General features: G+C 38.8%; 1 protein-coding gene and 1 non-coding gene across 5 annotated transcripts in view; both read left to right on the plus strand.

The window, feature by feature from the left end:
- The window catches only part of CDK6 (cyclin dependent kinase 6), a 232,455-nt gene that overhangs the window by 118,743 nt on the left and 93,762 nt on the right, over positions 1–19,950 (plus strand). The gene's annotated exons all lie outside the window — the stretch shown is intronic.
- Positions 16,636–16,742, plus strand: LOC115935539 (U6 spliceosomal RNA). The gene has a single exon (XR_004071147.1). It is a non-coding gene; the product is annotated as a U6 spliceosomal RNA (small nuclear RNA).

Genomic DNA, 19,950 nt, shown 5'->3' on the forward strand with positions numbered 1-19,950 from the left:
CTTCGTGCATGTTGTATTTACTATGGAGACCTGGCAGGGTTTGTGCCTCGGCTTGGGCAGCCGAGTAGCTCCCACAGAAGCCTCCAAAAGCTGCCAGTGCATACTGAATAAATCAAACCAAGAACATTACATGAGTATAATGGAAAAAACCCAAAGCCCCGTCGCCTCGGCACCTCAGCAAAAGTGCAGGACACACCTCTGAAGCAGGAAGGGCTCCTGTGACTCCTTCCCCGCTCAACATCTTGCCATGACACAACCAGGTCGGTTTTGTTAAAACGTCCAGTTGCCAGTACATATTTCATAGTTAACAATGGAGGGTTTGTGCCGGTTTCGTTTTCACTTTCACCAGTGAGGGAAGTGGAACACAATGGGGGCAGTGCACAGAGCTGGGAACAGGACACGTTTTCTTTAGGATTCCCAGGGCTGGGTACGTGGAAAATGCCAGAGCCAAAACAAACATGAAAACCCATCCAGATTCTCCACTGCGCGTTCTCAGTGGTAATAAAACACATTTGAGTTACTATCTGATAGGTTAGCTCTGCCTCCACGGTGAAGGCAAATATCGATGACCACTGTGAGAATTTCTGCCATGTAGAAAGAGAATGTATTCCATACTGCACAGAAAGCTGCTGTTGGTGCGTGTGCATGCGTGTGGCTATCTAATTGCACCAAGTGGATTTGCGAAGTGAATCAAATGACTGATTCCCTTGTTTATAAAAGATAGTCATTCATTTGACTCACCTAATTCTAGCTCCTTCATAAGTGGTCACTGTTGCGAATTAGTTCTGGACAAAAACAGTTCAACTGTAATGCTACTGCCTGGAGGATGTTTTACTCGGAGAAAGAGCCAGAAGTTCCTTGCTTTTTTCCTACATTTGTTCAGCCAGCATCTACCAGGGTATGATACAGAGAGAGTCTGGTTGTCTTTCTTTCTTTCTTTTTCTTTTCTTTCTTTCTTTCTTTTCTTTTCTTTTCTTTCTTTTCTTTCTTTCTTTCCCTTCCTTCCTTCCCTCCCTCCCTCCCTTCCTTCCTTTTTCCTTTCCTTTCCCCTTCTCCTTCCCCTTTCCCTTTACTTTCCCCTCTCCTTTCCTTGACCAGGTCTTGCTGTGTCGTCCAGGCTAGAGTGCAATGGCACAGTCATAGCTTACTGCAGCCTCCAACTCCTGGGCTCAAGCCATCCTCCTGCCTCAGCCTCCCAAGTAGTAGGACTACAGGTTCACACCACCACGCCCAGCTACGTTCTTTTTTTTTTAAGAGATGGGGGTCTCATTATGTTGCCCAGGCTGATCTCAAACTCCTCAAGCAATCCTCTTGTCTCAGCCTCCCAAAGTGCTGAGATTACAGACATGAGCTACCATGCCTGGGCCTGTTTTTCATATGGACACCCTATATGATGCCATTCAAAATCTCAAAAGCCTGAGGCCAAACTGGATATAAAGACTAAGCATTGTCTTAAGATTAATGAGACCATATGCTTCAGAAAGTTTTGCAAGTAAAGGGCTTCTCAGGGATCCAGAAGATGAAAAAACATTTTGCCTCCTATATTTAACATTTTTGGGAATATGCCTCTGTGCTAGTTTAGGGGCTTATCTGAAGAGTTCTATTTAATGAGATAATTCCATCTCCCCTAAATTTGCTTAACTCAACGCAAGTGTTATATTCATACTCATAGGAGTATGAGACATGGTCCTTGGAATTGAATATAAAGCAACATTTCAATAACTTGGATTTTTGTGTCCTCTTTAATTCTTTGGACACGTGAGCTGCTTGTATTTTAGAGCTGTCACTGCTTCCTTGTAAGGAAAGGAGAGGTGACAATATTTTGCTGAGGCTTTGATAATATCATAGTGTAAGTTTCTGAGTCAAGATAATGTTTCTCAAATTCTGTAACATTGGCCATATCCATTTTTATTCACTCAGTCCAAATAATGTATTTTAGCATTTCCCGCAGTGCCTTCCTTGCACGAGGTGGGCACTTGAGTACATGGTGAATGAATGAATGAATCCTTATGATTCTCCAGTGCCTAGAGAATGAATTGTAACTCTACAGCATGGCATACAAAGTTTTTTGCAGCTCAGCTCCAACCTACCTTTCTGTCTTTCCATCACTTCTACCCAAAGTGGTAAGCACATAACATAAGCACATATTCTTTATCAGTTTTTCACTATTCTTTGAACTTAATTGCTTTCACAACTCCCTGCTTTTACAAATGAATCAATGAATGGATTTCCTACTCTGCATTCTCCATGTCTCCATGTTGCTGCTTGTGTCATTGCATCATCAATTACAAGCATCCAAAAAAAATTTTTTTAATTTGTTTTAGACACAACTTTCAGCTAATCTTCCCAACTGCCTGCGTCACTCCTTGATAATAACTCCCTTGAGGGAGTAACATTTACACTTTGAATGTGTGTCTGGGCAGCCATTCATAACCTTCAGATAATTATTGTGCTTCATCCCTCTTTATTTGAGATCACAAACCTTGCCAGATCTCCTGACTTGTGCACTTAGATGTTCTGTATGTTATGCTTTTATTTTAAAGCTAAGATCCCTTGGGATCTTTGGAGAAACCATAGTGTCCCAAGAAGGGGTTGAAAATGTCTGCATTGCAGTTTCCCTTAGTCATTTTATCTAGTCCATTTGGGTCCTTGAGAAGATTAAATTTATGTTCCTGTTATCTGTATAGGTCTCTCCAAAAGTTGAGCTCAGACTTTTATACGATTACTTTGTAGTGCCGGATTTTCTGATGCATTTATTGACTTTATTGCTAATCTTCCCAATGTATTTCTAAATGACAGTCTTTGGCTGCTGAACCATTCCTCTTATTGCTCCTGCTTTCTGCTTTCCTCCTCTCTAGGGATTGAAACCCAGGGTGAGTGACATTGTTGCACCCAGCATCTCTCTACAAGGATACTGATGATTTTTAAATCCTTCATAAATTTGAATGTTGAACTTTACTGTTGGCTGTGGAGGAATAATCTACCTTCAAATCTCAGGGAAACATCCAAAAGAGAAAAGGGGAAAGCATAGGAGAATTTACTTTAGCGCTGCTCATGTATTTATTTTGAAGGCTGGCAGAATCTAAAAATGGGGCTGTAAATTTAACAGCTCAACCATAAAAACCCCAAAATAAGGGAGAAAAAGCTCTACTACTTCAGGTTTGGATACTGATATAAAGTTACAAGATTTATTTTCCTCTTCTGTCTTAAATTCTTTTTAAAAAATTTCTAGCACTGTCCTTCCCTTTCTTTTTTCCCATTTCCATTTTTAATAATTACTTTTTTAAATGTTACCAATGCTTTGAAATGTACGGAAGTGTTTTATAAATACATGGCTGGCATATTTCAGTTGATAGATTTCATGGTGACGTTAAATACTATCTGCACCTTATGTAACGCTGGATGATTTCAGTGAGGTAGGGACTGCACATGGTATCAGTTCTTGTGGGAAAATATGCTTCAGTGGCTTACTGGCACTGGTTTTGGAATGTGGCATTTAAAAGTACCTTTTTACAGTGGGAAAGAATTCTGTCAAGAATAAACAGTCTGACCTTGTTAAATGGGCCAAAGTCTGTCTGTAACCTAGTTCCAGAAAACTAGCTTTTACTAGTTTAGAAAAAGCAGATTAGAAAAAGAAAAAAAAACTGTAAAACTTTTATAAAGTAAAGCATTTAAAAGTTACTATCAAGAATGTGAAATAAATTCCTAAAATGATGGTCTTCACATATATTCATGAGAATGTCCTTACCTGTCTATAAAATCCCATTTTTGCAGAATGGATGAAAGATCAAGACTACAGTTAGTCAGAAAAGGAAATTTTCTTTTTCCTGGAAAGACAAGACTGGCATGTAGAAGGGAGCTGTGGGAACAGCGATACAACATGGACCACTGTGGGAAACAAGCCCATTTGGGGAGGTGAAGGAGTAAAAATTCCCAGTGACTCCCCATTGCCCACACACTCAAGTCTGTATACTCTGAGCTCCGGAATGCGGCAGTCAACTGTTCCTAACCTTTCTCTCCATTCTTGCTTTCCCACCCACACCAAACCCATCTCCACACACCCTATGATCTTGCCATCCAGACCTTTTTGCTCCTTCTTGAAAAATCATGCCATTAGATTTTATGCTTCCGTGTCATTAAACATTCTCTCTGCTTAGATTGCCTTTCCCATTCCCAGCCTAACAATCTCCTACTCATTCTTCAAGACTCAGATGCCACCTCTGAAGTCTGCCCAACTCCCCAGGATAAAGTACCTACCCTCCCGTGCACTTTTGATTTGCCTGTAATATAGTAGTTCTCATATGGTAGTATCCCCATTTGTTTGACTTCTGTCTTCTATTTTTAAAAGATTAACATTGCAAAACAGCCATTTCAGCACTTCAGGTAACAACACACAGGCACATGGTAGCTGCTCAGTGAGTGTTTATAGAGTATATGTGGGTGGTAAAATAGGAGGTTTCTGAGTAGAGGAGGTAGAGGAGGACTGAGGTTGGGAAGGGATGCTGTTCTTTAAATATTGACTTCCCTGAAAGGTGCCATTGTGGTTTGTATCTGCATCCATCTTGAAATTTAAACACCAAGAATTAAACTTATTTTGTTAGTCACTTTCATTGCTAAAATCTTGTGTTTATATTTAGAAGATATTCTGGAAAACCAAAGTTACTGCATTTTACACAAATGCATGACTAGTCAGCTGGTTGGATATTGTCAAGAGTGCACAAGATCTCAGTGATACTAGTTCTTTTTTTTTTTTTTTTTTACTTTTTTTAAATTTTGAGGACTTAAAACAAATTGACTTGGTATTTAAAGTTATATTTCTTCAGCTTTCAGTACAGAGAAAAAGAGTAAACGGAAGCTTAATCAGTGATACTCGTTCTAATCATAACCACTTTTAATGTTAAATGACTAATTTATCAGTATTAATTTAAGTCAGGGAACATTTTTAATGGAGTTGTAATAGAAACCAAATCTTGGGTTCAAAAAACCAATATAGCTTTAATAAAACTGCATAAATGTTTTTAAAAATCAAATATGTAAAATCAAGTAATTTGCGTATGGGCTTTGGCAAAGTTTTTCAAAAGCTGCCTATGCATTTAAAATATGATTTACTAGATTAAGATGCATTTTAAAAGACTTTACAGGTTTATGTATATTATGTAAAACTACTTAAACTGTCTGGCCACTGTAGTTTTTATTTGATATACATTCAAAAATATTGTATTAGGAAAAGCCACAGATAGCCCATTGTGAATTGTAAAGTGTTAATGTCAACCGGGCGCAGTGGCTCACACCTGTAATCCTAGCACTTTGGGAGGCTGAAGCAGGCAGATCATGAGGTCAGGAGTTCGAGAGCAGCCTGGCCAATATGGTGAAACCCCGTCTCTACTGAAAAAATACAAAAATTAGCCAGGTGTAGTGGCGCATTCCTGTAGTCCCAGCTACAGACTGGGGCAGGAGAATCACTTGAACCCAGGAGGCGGAGGTTGCAGTGAGCCAAGATCACTCCAGCCTGGGCGACAGAGTGAGACTCCGTCTCAGATAAATAAATAAATACATACATACATACATACATACATACATACATACATACATGGGATTAATGTCTAAAGAAAAGAGAAACTCACATGTTCTTATACCCAAACTGTCCATTGTCATGCTTTTATTGGCAAGTAGATGTTAAAAATGTAGCACAATATTTAAGATTTTGACAAGATTGAATAGTCCATTTAAAGTAAGAAAAGCTTTCAAGAGTGACCTCAGCAATTTTACACAAGTTGAAATAAAATCTTGTCTTTATCTTTTCTTTGTATTTATTGTTCTATCTTTATTTCTATAACGACTTCTTGGTTTTAGGATGTGGGGCTGAAAAACTGCATTTAAAGGTCATGTTGCTGCTACTATATGCACAGTACAATTTGTATTTTCCATCAGCTTCTTTATCATTTGTAATTTTTGTACTCCTGTTTTTAAAGGCATCAAATTTTTTCAATAGTTGATTGTAGTTCTCAAGTATTGTTAGTCCCATAATATTTTAGAAAAATAAGATATTCATCAATTGCTTTATTTTTAATTCACATGCATTTACTCGGTAATTTTGTTTTTAGAAATTTGGTCTTAGTAGACAATTTTTTAGAGAGAAATAGCCCCATTTATAAGATAGAGTTCACCAAATCCAGTGGCATTTTTTGCAGGTTCTTCCACATTCCCTTTGTAGCATTTGTATATGCGAGTCCCCGCTCCCTTAAACTCTCATGGTTCTTTTTTTTTGGGGGGACGGAGTCTTGCTCTTTTGCCCAGGCCAGACTGCAGTGGCGCTATCTTGGCTCACTGCAAGCTCTGCCTCCCGTGTTCACAGCATTCTCCTGCCTCAGCCTCCTGAGTAGCTGGGACTACAGGCGCCCGCCACCACGCCCTGCTAATTTTTTGTATTTTTAGTAGAGACGAGGGTTCACCGTGTTAGCCAAGATGGTCTCGATCTCCTGACCTCGTGATCTGCCCGCCTCAGCCTCCCAAAGTGTCACGGTTCTTTCTTCAGTTTTTTTATCTGCATTCTTTGTTCATTGCTAAAATTATTTTAAAATTTGAAGATTCCACCAATGTGGTGGTTAACGCATGTAATTCCACCACTTTGGGAGGCTGAGGCGGGCAGATTGCTTGCACCCAGGAGTTTGAGACCAACCTGGGCAACATGATAAAGCCTTGTCTCTACAAAAAATAAAAAAAATTAGCCAGGCATGGTGGTATGTGCCTGTAGTCCCAGCTACTTGAGAGGCTGAGGTGGGAAGATCGCTTGAGCCCAGGAGGTAGAGGTTGCAGTGAGCTGAGAGATCACACCACTGCACTCCAGCCTGGGTGACAGATAGACACTCTATCTTACAAAAAAAAAAAAAAAAAAAAAAAAAATTTGACCATTCCAGGTAGGTAAAAAAATGAAAAGGGAAAATCCTCAATGATCCTTCCTTCCAGAAAAAAAGCCACTATTAACAGTTTGTTAAATGAACTTTTATATTTTTTTCTACTTGTATACAACCTTCAGTATGGGTGTGCATGAGGGTGGATGTGGATGTGCCTATAATAGTATACATACAGGTTTTCTGTTTGTTTGGGATTTCTTGTTTACTTGTTTCCATTTATTTATCCTAGGCATTTTGTCCATATCTAACATATATTAGCCTGTTATTCTTTTTCTTACTTTCACTGTGTAAATTTACGTAATATTTTTACCCAGTCTCCCAGGATGAACACTTGGGTGGTTTCTCATTTTTTGGCTGCAGTGAACATCTTTGGGCTTATGTTTTTTCACTGAAATACTAATTTCTTTTAGGATAATTATTTAAGAAATGGTACTACCAGGACAAAGGACAAAGAATGCACATTCAAAAATTTGATAATGCCAAATTGTTCTCCAAAAGGGTTTCAGCTCCCACTCCTGCACTCCTTAACTGAATGTGAGAGAGCTCACTGCTTTGTGTCTCCTGAGTGCCTCTGGCCATTGCCTTTGCTGGCGCTTTCTGCTCTTCCTGTCCTCTAATAAAGCATCCAGCATGTTCTGACTTCAGCCCTTTCTGTGTCTGACTCAGGTCCATGGCTGTAACTTTCATCTCCGTGCAGAGGTGTCCAAGTCATCCGTCTGCCCGGGTCTCCTCTGAGTATCAGCCCTCATCTCTACTTTTCCCCACCTCTCCATCTGGTGTTCCACGGCAATAGAAACAGATCATAACAAAAAGATCACTCATCAGCTTCTCCTTTCCTAGGCAATTCTGCTTTGGTCTCCTTTGTTTAACTTCATTACTGGTAATCACCAGAGCTAGAATCTTCAGATTTTTTTGTGGACCCATTTATAGCATCATATATTTAGTTACAAGTACAAAATATCCAATCAAAGTGTCTTGAATAATAATAACGTTTAAATCTGATATAAGAAGTCTGGAGATAGGTAATTCTGCAATTGGTGCTGTTGCTTGATGGTATCATCTTGGTTCCGATAACCAAATATTGGGAAAATTCCATTCCTTCTTCTTTGGTTAGTTGGTTGTGTCATCCCTCAGGGCCTCAAGATGGCTGCCACAACTTCAAAAGCATTATATCACATACAGCAGTATTCTAAGCAGTAGGTGAGGAAGCAGGGGCCAAAAAGGGTTTTATTGTCTCTTTAATCAGGGAAGACAATCTTTTCCAAAAGCTCTTTTCAAACTTCCACTTTAGGTTTCATCACTCATAATTGAATCCCATACCTACCCATCGACCAATCAGTCTGTAGATAAGCATATTGCTACCCAAAAGAAAATCAGGTTATGCTAGCCAGGAAAGCAGGGGATGGCTGTTGGGTGAACAACGAATGTACAGGCCCTTCATTAATCTAGAGATACACCCCCACCAAGGCAGCAGGGCCACTGTATAGGTAGGAACATCTGCTGTTGGTTTCTTTCAGAGGTGCACTGATATATTCACCAGTCTCTAATAAAATGTTTTATAAAGCACAGTGCATTTTTCCTTATGTGCTCCACATATGTTGAAAGCAGAAAGCTTTAGAGTTTCATGGAAATGTTGATTAGACTAAGAATGATTGCTTACCACACCCACCAGGACTATGATTCCTTAGATTCCTTAATAATAGCAATCAGCAAACACTTTTTGAGTATGAGCCATCTACCAGCAATCAGCAGGTAACATTCTTCTCATGCAAATTCAGGAAGCTAAGGATTGCTTTTAAAAACAGTGAGGCAGTAAGAAAAATTATGTTAAACTAAGAACTTTTAAAAAGATGTGAATTTCATTAATATTATTTATGTAATTTATATTACTTAAATAGTATGTTTGTTATTAATATATTCATATGATTAAAAGTAATATTCAGTATTTGGATGCATAAATAAAATACATATATGTATATATGTGTATGTTCTTTTAGTTACATATATGTATATGTAAATCTGAAGTTGCCTCTACAACTCTTACCTAGCCAGATAAACCCTGGTGAATCTAGGAGACAAGCATTGTTAGATCTAGGAGAGTCAGGGAAGGCTTCTCAGGGGAGCTAATTTTTGAGGCAGGCTTACAAGTGAGGAGGAGTTTGCCTGGCAAAGCACAGGGAAAGGTGTGTTCTAGGTATGGGGTTGAGAAACATCAGCTCATGTTCACACACACAACGGCAAAGCAGCAAGAAGTATGTGGGTTGTTGAGCACGGTGCTTTAAAACCTTTTTTACCCTAAAAAAAAACAGTCTACTACAATGTGATGAGTGAATTGGTAGGGAGGATTTGGTGTGAATTAAGAAATTGATGGCAGGGAAACCAGCGTGGAGGCTGTTTTAAGAAAGATGTGTGACGAGGGACTACGTGAGAGCAAGAATGAGATGGGACAGAAACTGGAGGCTGTTAAATGTAGATCCGGGGAAAACATGTTCATGTCAAAATCTGATATGAAATTTACTTTATGAGATAAAGAAGAAATAAAAATATATTTATTTAAATCAAATAAGTGTCTCTGGTCATAATTGCCTTCATACTGTACTGTTGTGGATGTGTCCTGACACATGCTCAGAACATAGTAGCCACTACTGATGTAATCACTACTATTTTTACTGGCAGTGGTATTGAATATGTATAGTAATTTCTCCTGGTATGATTAACATTTTCATTCAAAACGGAACAAATTGTATAATGAAGGATCTCTGTATGACATCTCACTAGTAGTTGTATAAATCAGAAATTTTCTAGTGGTTTAATGTTTATCCCAATTGTAATTCAGATGAATCTATCATAAAATGACTTTTTTTTTCTTTTACAAACAGAGCCTTTTAAAAAATATATTTCTTCTTATCAGGACTTAAATGATAGATGTTTTACTTTATTGGGCCTAAAGTGCCAGTGATATGGTTATGTTCTAATTAATTAGCCACCTATCTTTCTGTTTCTCCTTTTTCCTCCACATAATCCAGATTTTGCTAAAGTTGGCAAATTGTATACCTCACTTGTGGTCATTATATGACTAAACCCTAATGAGGGTTATGTAATGTAAACAGCCACAAAATACCATAATTTACTCTTTTCCTTAGACAACAAGCACCTTGAGGGAAGAAACGGGCATCACATAGATTATGCTCACCAAATAGCAATTGGTAATGATGATGCACTTTGAAGCTGTTTATGTCTATTATAAAAGTAATATGTACTCATTATAGTCAAATTTGTGTGGTCTTGGTTCATCTCCATTCTCCATTCTTGGTTCACCTCATCCATTCATTTCTCAAAAATGGTAACACAGATTAGTTTCTCAATTTCAAAAGTCAGATAATCAAACTGGGGTTTCAAAGAAAGTTGTAAATTAGTAAAGAAAAGCATCAAATTTTTTTTCAGCCCTTTTTAGATTTTTCTCTCCTTGGGGCTAATTACCTTCATTCACCCTTCTTCCCTCACTGTTCCTAAAGAATAACAAGTTTAGAAATTAGATATTGGATATAATCCAGTAAGAGTCTGTTCAGTTTGAGGATTTTTTAAACAACTAAATATGCCTAAAAATTTCATCATCACCACTGTGTGTCTTCCTCCATCTGATCATCTGCTGCCCATAATATCATACACTTGATAATGGCTGTTTCTCTTAAGAGAATAATGTCATGTTCTTGAGGCCAGAGATTGTTAAGTTGGAAGAGTCTGGGAAGACAGCAGAATTTAAAACATTATATACCTAGCATTCTTTCTAATACTACATTTATGTATCTTGTGAGAGAGAAAGAGACTGTGAGTGTGTGTGTGCGTGCATGCACGCACGTTTTCTATATCTCATCAGGTATTTGTGAATAAATAGTTCACACCCTTCCAAGAGAATAAGTCCTTTCTTTTCTTTAAACAGTGACTCCATTGATGTTGTTTTAGAATTTCTTCCCTTGTTTCTCACTTCCTTCTTGGCAACATTGTTTTTGAAGTCTTGAATTGATTCAAGTGTTCCTGGAATATTATTTTTTCTCTCCTACCATTTTCAAATATAGGCAAAGAGATAATTTTTTTGAAAAACGTTGCTTCCTTCAAAAAGCAGTATAACGGCTATTTATACACAGTATAATACCACAGTACATGGTTAAAAGGACGTATTCTGGCACCAGATCTTTTATACAAAGTTATTTTGCAACTTAACAAGCTGTGTGACCTTAAATAAATTCTTTAGCCTCTCTGTATCCTGGGTTTCTTCTCTGCTAAAATAGAGAAAATGACAGTACCTATCTTAATAGGATTGTTGTGGGAATTAAATGAGTCTAATACATGAAAAAGTGAAGTACTATAATTAAATTATGTAATAGTAATACTCATCTTTGAACCTGAATATGAAGACAGGTAAAGAAATGAATATAAACCAATGAAACCATTTTAATACTGTTAATCAGTTACTTAGAAATCACTTTTACTAAAGTTTGGATTACTGACATCTTAGGGAGACCATTCTCTCTTTTTTCATTATTATTTCTCAAAAGAGAGAGTGTTTCTGGTATTCCTGAAATGATTATGTTGAAGAAATCTTTCCATTATCAGTTATTTAAACAATGTTGAAGTCTGGGGAAAAATAAAATATATTTTTTCCAAGGCTACACAGGTATCTATTCTTCGAATACAGGAAATTGAATGCACAAATCCAGACAGTTGCAGAATTTTCACTGAGAATCTAAGAATGAATCAGTGTGTTATTGTGAATGGACTGTATAGGCAGTATTAATTGCTTTGCTTTCAGGCACCATATCTCAGTGTGAGATCTCAGAGTCCCAGAAATCCAGTGCTGTTTCTTCAGTCTTTGTTCCTTGCTTACTTTCAACCACTAGGCAAGTGGTTGAGGATGGCACAGAAAAATTGAGTTGTGGCCCTGGAGCACAGACCTTCATGGTTGTGCTTTTCTTTACCACCCACAGGACAAATTCTACAAAGACAAGACACTTGTTTTTCACGAAGGACGTTTTGTGTATTTAATCTCTATAGAGTGGAAGGTAGATGACTGGAACGTAACAGCTCATTAATTATGAAAGTAAATTTCTTTCCCTACTGTAGTCAAAATTAGCTTTTTTAAAAAGACAGGGTCTCACTGTTTTGTCCAAGCTGGAATGCAGTGGTACAAACACAGCTCACGGCAGTCTCAGCCTCCTGGGCTCAAGGCCATCCTCCCACTTTGGCCTCCCAAAGTTCTGGGATTACAGGTGTGAGCCACCACGCTGGCCAAAATGAGCATTTTAATGTTATTTCTGTACTGAGCCATTTTGTATTCCACCGATCACTTCCTCTTGGGAATAGGTGGTAGTTAATATTCAGAAAGGTTCATTTCCCAAATAGGTTAGATTATTCTCCAGTGAATAAGTGACTCATTGTACTATGGATTAGGAATTAATGTCACAGATAACATACACTTCTTTCACATAGTCTGCTTAAGATGTGTCATATAAGAACTCTTTCAGCTATTAACCTTTCAAAAAAGTTAAAAGAAATTCCTGAGGCTTTCAGCCCAGCCGTTGTATAACCTGCACTGTCTTGTTTTGTTTTACAAAGCCATGCAGGAATGCCCCCCATTCAGAAAAGGAGTTGGTACCTAGACTAATAACTGAGTAGCACATTCAACCTGCAATTCTGGAAAATTTGTATTTAGCATTTCATACAACTGCTTATTCTCTAATTTAGTCTTTAAGAACATTTGTCTTAATATTGCTCTTATCTATCTAGTGCCCAATTCAGGATTCAGTTAAGCCACAGTACCATCTCCAAAGAAAACGTACCCTGGCTTTTTTCAGATTCAAGGTAAAGGTGTGGTTTGGCCACATAAGTAGTGTTGTGTAGAAACGTAATTCAGGAGCTTCTGCAACATGACCTGACTGGGATCCACCTTTCTTTGGATGCTTCCTGCTCTGAATGCCCACAGCACTTCTTAAGCCACCCAATTCATCCTTTACATGAAACCTTTCACTCTCTACTTAGGTTTCATGTGATTTCCAAGTTTTTTTAATGCTGCTCAAAGCTCTTTGAGACCAGGAACAATGATTTGTGTTTGCTAAGCATGCCTTAGCATGGATCCAAAACGTAGGAGAAGGTTGGTTACTTGGTGAACAACTACTTGTTATATGCTTCCTCTCTTGGTGCCTGAAGGACATCGTAGTAAAAATACTTTGGATATTCTGGATATTTTGTTACTATTTTGTGTATATATGGAATTCTAAGTACACAGTATACTAATGAGGTAAATAAATTTTCATAGAAGCAAAAACCAAGAGAGTTTACCACTACCAAGAATTTTCTAAAGGATGTACTTCAAAAAGAAAGAAAATAATCTCAGAAGGAATGCCCGAGATGCAAGAAAGAATGTCGAGTACATAGATTGGTAAAAATGTCCAAATAGATTCTTAATCACAGTAAATGTAAATGGACAAAACTCACCAGTTCGATGGCAAAGAATGTTAGATTAGATTTTTAAAATATTTCTCTAAAACCAAGTCTTTGCTTTTTCAAGAAACACCTAAAACTGTTCCTCTGTTGAAGGGAACATAAAATGATACTCTACTTTAGAAAATAATTTGGTATTAACTATACAGTTTAACATGCTTATACGATGAAACCCTGCAATTCCATGCCTTAAGTTACATACCTTAGAGAAATTTCTGCACATGTGTACCAAGAGTCATATTCAGGAATACTCTGCAGCATTGTTTGTAATACCAACACTCCAAACAACCCAAATGTTCATATACAAAGGAATGATTACATTGACACTGGTATATTCCCACAATAGAGTTATACAGCAGTGAAAATTTAAAAATGAATGAGCCATAGCTACAGGCAATAACATGGATGAATATTAGCAACAATATTGAGGGGAATAAAACAAAAATGAAAGTTATAAAGCATATGGAATATGTATAAAGCAAATCTAAATATTATTTAGGTATATTTATAGATAAATCTAACATTTTTTAAGGAAGGAAATGAAAAACATGAGACTTAGGATCGTGGTTGCCTGTGGGGGTAAAGAGAAGTAAAGAAGCAAGGGAATAGAATTAGAAATACAGAAGAACAAAAGAGAGAGGAGGGCTCTGAGCACCCAAGTAGCTATCACATCATTAAAGCCTTATGTCTACCTCTTGAGTTCTTATTTAGATCCATACTCTTATTTAAAATATCTTCAAGTTTTGCTATAGTTTCTGCTGGCCAGGCACTGAGCTGAGAGTGTAGAAATTAATGATATATATAAAATCTCCCCTCATTCTTGTCAGGAAGGTGTATGATAAACAAATTAATATATTAGATAAAATCTCTGGGGCCCAGCAGTGCAATAGAGTGTGATACACCGGGAATCTATTTTAGAGGGGGAGGGTGGTCAAAGAAGGTCTTTTGCGCAGGAGATGAGGGACAGAGCATGCTAGGATTCAGGAGAGCATTCTAGTCACAGGGAGCAGTGAATTTAGAGGCCCCAAGGTAGGAGGGAGTTTGGTCTGTCCAAGGAAAGCAAGAAGGTCAGTGCAGCTGAGGCAGAGTAAGTAGGAAGGAGAGAGGTCAGGGCTGAGATCAGGGAGGTAGTCTGAGGCCCCTCTGTGGGGGACCTGGTAAATGTGTTTGAATTCATTTTGAAGTAATAGGTCCATATTAGAAGCAGAAACTAGAAAAGGAGGTAGGCTGATAAACATAGGGATCATAACAGCAGGAAAAAGGCAATTGATAATAAGACACAAGCAAGAAAAAATTCAAGTGATTAAAATAATACACTTGCAGAGCTTACAAAGAGAAATGTAAGTAATCCAGGAAATCTAGTTACATCTAAGTCTTCATTCATCTTACCAGATAAATGAAATGTTAAAATTTTAGTTGCTTGCATACATAACACACAGATATTCTTTTATGTAACACATTCATGTCATAAAACATGTGATGTTTATCTAGAGAATTGAGAATACTTGTTTTGTGCTTTGATTACTTAACCATAGGTCATATTATAATGATTAATGAGGTCATTTGAAATGTATTTTTACCTATCTTGAGATTTGCAGTATGTGTATGAAACATGTCATATCATTAGTTATGCAGTATAAAAAGAGAATTTTTAAAAATATGTCATTGCTTATGACTAAAATTATGATCAGAAGTGGATTTATCTGTGTCTAATGAGTTTTAAGCTTCAGAGCTCCTCACTTTCAGCTCCCATCACATACCAAGGTTATGGGAGAGGCTCTAGCAATATGGTCATCTGGTGTTTTTTTTTTTTTAATTGTGGAGGTGAGCTATTTTAAATGCAGCTGATTAACCTTCCACCTCACCCATCACAGTTCTCGTGTCAGGTGGCAATGGAGTGACCATGGGCATTTTTGAGATCTGGCTAAGGGGATGTTGAGTTCATTTGGGTTTTATAAGCTCTATATGGGGTTCACTGGTTACATATATATCAGTGGTTCTCGATTAGGGATGATTTTATCCCCCAGGGGACACTCATCGATGCCTGGAGACATTTTGGGTTGTTACAATATGGGGGAGAGGGATGTTGCTACTGGCATCCAGTGGATGGAAGCCTAGGGATACCATTAAACATCCTACAATACACAGGACAGCCCCCTGCAGTAGAGAATTGCCCGGCTCCAAATGCCAAAAGTGCCCAGATTGAGAAACCCCCTAACATAGTTATGCCTGGCTACCCCAGTGTAGAAATGGCCTCCAGGAATTCACTTCCACCAGCACTGTGCTGACTTACCTGAGATTCAGAGGTCATTTCACAATATGACCATGTCCTGTGGTCTCTGGCACCAAAGTCTGTGGGTAGTGGAGGAGGAACAAGGTTTGAAACATACTGAGCCAAAGGCTAGTCTGAGGAGAATTCTTCAAGGCAACAGACATGTACCTTGAAAGCAAATGTTTCTATTCTCATCAATGCCTAGTTAAGATGGAAGTTTTTTCATAATAAGAAAATATATTTGAGGCTGACCATGGTAGCTCATGCCTGTAATCCCAGCACATTAGGGGGCCGAGGCAGATGGATCATCTGAGGTCAGGAGTTCAAGACCAGCCTGGCCAACATGGCGAAATCCCGTCTCTACCAAAAATACAAAAATTAGCTGGGCATGGTAGTGCACACCTGTAATCCCAGCTACTCGGGAGGCTAAGACAGGACAATCACTTGAACCCAGGAGGCAGAGGTTGAAGTGAGCCGAGATCATGCCACTGCACTCCAGCCTGGGCGACAGAGCGAGACTCTGTCTCAAAAAAAAAAAAAAAAAAGAATATACTTGATAATGCAACTTATTTAATGATAGAAATAACCATGCAATTTTTCTTCTATAAGGAAAGAATCAGCCTTATAAGAATCAGCCAAAATAGATTTTATCAATATTCTATTTGATGATGGCTAAAACCTGTAGCACTACCACCAACAGTGATCACATGTGAAGTGACATGTTTTCTGCATCACAGCTGTTGATAAAAATAATTTTTGATCAAGCATGTTATCTTCCTGTAGAAAATATTTCAAAAATTGCTGTCAGATGAAAGACAGTCAACGAGTATGTGCCCAAAAATAACACAGGGCAAGTGAGTTTCCTAGTGGAGGTGTCCGTTTATTAATCAAAATATTGTGATTTTATTTCTGCATTTTGTGGTATTTGTCAGCTTTTTAAAAGTGTGTAAGGTGCTCGCTTCGGCAGCACATGTACTAAAATTGGAACGATACAGAGAAGATTAGCATGGCCCCTGCGCAAGGATGACACGCAAATTCGTGAAGCATTCCATATTTTTTTTGGCCGGGCGCGGTGGCTCACACCTGTAATCCTAGCACTTTGGGAGGCCCAGGCGGGCAGATCACGAGGTTAGGAGATCGAGACCGTCCTGGCTAACACGGTGAAATCCTGTCTCTACTAAAAATACAAAAAATTAGCCGGGTGTGGTTGCAGGCGCCTGTAGTCCCAGCTACTCAGGAGGCTGAGGCAGGAGAATGGCCTGAACCCGGGAGGCGGAGCTTGCAGTGAGTGGAGATGGCACCACTACACTCCAGCCTGGGCGACAGAGCGAGACTCCATCTCAAAAAAAAAAAAAAGTGTGTAAGCTTTAGACTTCACAAACCAGAGATTGCCCCTGTTAATGATAATATTAAGTTTGTATTTTAATAAAGTGAATAAACCTTTGAATGTGAATTCCATCAGTGCATCTCTACAACATATACTTGCAAATTAATCTATATTTTTCTGTGCTCATCTTCACTTCTGAGTCTGTAGCCTTGGAGTCAGTGGTCTTGTAATCTCACTACCTGGGCGCTTGATCCCATCCACTTTGATCCTCTCCAGATCCTGGTTCCATCATGTCTCTGCTGCCCCCATGCCTTCAAGCACAATCTGTACCCACTGTTTTCCAAAGAAGCCTTAAAGGGGCCAGAGTTTCTGGGCAGAGTTAGAGGCAAGTGGGAAAGGCATGGTAGGCAGAGAGAGCAGCTTCAGTTGGCTCTCTCGTCTGCCTCTTTTCTTCTGTAACTAAGGACTTCACTCCGGATGTCATTAACCCTTCAATTTTGTGCCATCATGTTACCGCAGTGGATATTCTAAAGACCTCACCTTGTTTGGCATCCTCGGGTACATGTATGCTTCTCTATTCGTTATTTCTTGTAAATATCTACCTTGACTTATGTGACATCGTGGTATCCTGCTTTTCCTTCCACGTCTCTCACTCCTCTCCGCTGATTGCCCACCTCTGCCTTCCTCAAAGGTTCTGCCCTATGGCACATAGCCTGTACATGCTATCTCCTTCAACAGTCTCCTCCGCTGTGGAGGTAATCCTGGAGGCAGGGAACTCATCTGTGTCCAACTCGGTCCACTCCCTTGAGCCCCAGACCCAAATATCTTTCTGAATATCATCCTAAGTAGCAAGCCTTCCAGTCATTCCCTTCTGGGTCCCTATTCAGGCTGATGGCCTCACCATCTACCTGGCCACCCAGGCCAGAAACCTGGGACTTATCCTAGATTCAGTTAATCTTTCTTTCTCCTTCATTTGACTCATTTAAAGTTATTCTTCCTGCCTTTCCTCTCCTACTGCTGTGGTTTTATACATCTTCCTCCCAGAGCATCTGGATCATTGCAGCCTTTTCATTGAGATCCCTGCCTTCAGGATCATCTCCAATTTCAATCCTACACAGTTACCAGAATGCAAATGTAGAATAATGCATATCTGACATACACGCCCTGCATAAAACCCTTTAGTACCTCCCCTTCTCCTCAGGATAAAGTCCTAGCTCTGTCAAGTAACACTTGGGGTCCTGTTATCTGGTCCATGCAGTTTCATACTCCTCAACTTTTGCTCATGTTGCTCTCTCTACCAGTCATGCCCTTGCCCCTCCTCGCTGAAGCCTCTAACACTAGATACCCCTATCCTGCACCCCGCCTCACCCCTGTGGAGTTGATGTGTATATAACATTTGCTGATAGCTAAAGTTTATAGAGCCAGGCACCTGCAGAGTACTTTATGTACCTTATCCATATAATTCTCCAGTTGCCCTATTAAGCAGGTACTATGATTCTCCATCTTGCAGGTGAGGAAACAGAGGCATGGAGAGGTTAAGCTATTTAGCCAAGGTGATGTAGCTCATAAAAGAGGAGACAGGATTTGAACCCAGGCTTTTAAATTATATACGTCTACCTTGCACAGAGCTTATGCAATTGGTAAGTTACATGTCTGCCTCCTCTGCTCAGCTGTGAGCTTTTGAGAACAGATATGATGACTTCATCATCTGTGTGTCATCTTTGCAACTGAGATCCAATGCTTGTCACCTAGTAGGCACATTTGTATATGTATGAATGAATTAATTGTTGATGTGACATTGTAAATGTCTCATAAATCTCATGAGAAGTGCTACTAAGAATATGTGAGAGTAGTACAGATATATCTGTATTTCACCCACCATGTGTATTGTCCATGAGGACATGAAAGAAGTAAAAATGATGTTACTGCCTTTGAGGAGAATTTGGTTTAGTAGAAAAATTTAAATAGTTGAAAGAACTTAAATATGGAACTTTTAGAAGCCATTCTGATTCCTGTTACCAAGGGGCATTATTAGTATTTATAGAAATCAACTTATCTTTTTAAAGGTTCATCATGTGCTAATAGCTAACAGCATCAGCAGTTTAATTATTGACTTAATCGAGGTCTAGAGTAGAGGACTTCCTAGTACTTTGGGAACTCCTGGCCACTTTTCATGTCAGCCTTGCTTTAAAAGGGATCCTAAAATGTGAAAGCTTTCTGTCTCTCTGATAGTGAACTAAGTTATTAGTTAAAATTTATCAGCCCACTGAAGTTGGCAAGATGATTCATCTTACATACATCAAATTCATGCAAAAGGAAGATATCAGTTACTATTTTAAATGCAAAAATAATATGCTTAAAATATAGTTATGGGCATACTGTGGTTTCTGGAATTGTCCTCCTGGAGAATCATTGAGACATGGTCTCTGATGTTCTTTATAATAGTAGCATGCTTATTTCATAAGCCAGAGCCCATATAGGAAAAAGCCTTTTTTCCACCATGCAAAGGCTTATAACTGAATGAGAAAAAAATAAATTAATTACATGAATATTAAGAGGTTACTTATCTATTATAACATTGGGCCACAAGTTGACTAATTAAAAGGAATGCAGGTTGGAAAGCTGCCACAAATCTGCTCCTTTCATTTAGAGGGCCACAGGCTGAAGCCAGTGATTGTGCGTGACAGACTCTGGGAACAATGGTGCAGTGCACAGACCGTCCAGATGAAGCATGCTCGTCTGAATTACACCGACGACAGGGTGGCCTACAGGCAAACAAAATGGTTAAACAATACATAATCAAGTTTTTATTTGGTATTTCCTGCGAGGCTGTACCAGTTGCCAGGGAGCGTACTGTATTTTTTTCTTCGGCTGTATTAATTGTTGACCATAGCTGGCAGAACCCCAAACAGGGACAGATAAGGGGGAAAATGGCATCT

The sequence above is a fragment of the Gorilla gorilla genome, chromosome 6 (assembly GCF_029281585.2).
Source record: "Gorilla gorilla gorilla isolate KB3781 chromosome 6, NHGRI_mGorGor1-v2.1_pri, whole genome shotgun sequence".
In the NCBI taxonomy this organism is placed as follows: domain Eukaryota; kingdom Metazoa; phylum Chordata; class Mammalia; order Primates; family Hominidae; genus Gorilla; species Gorilla gorilla.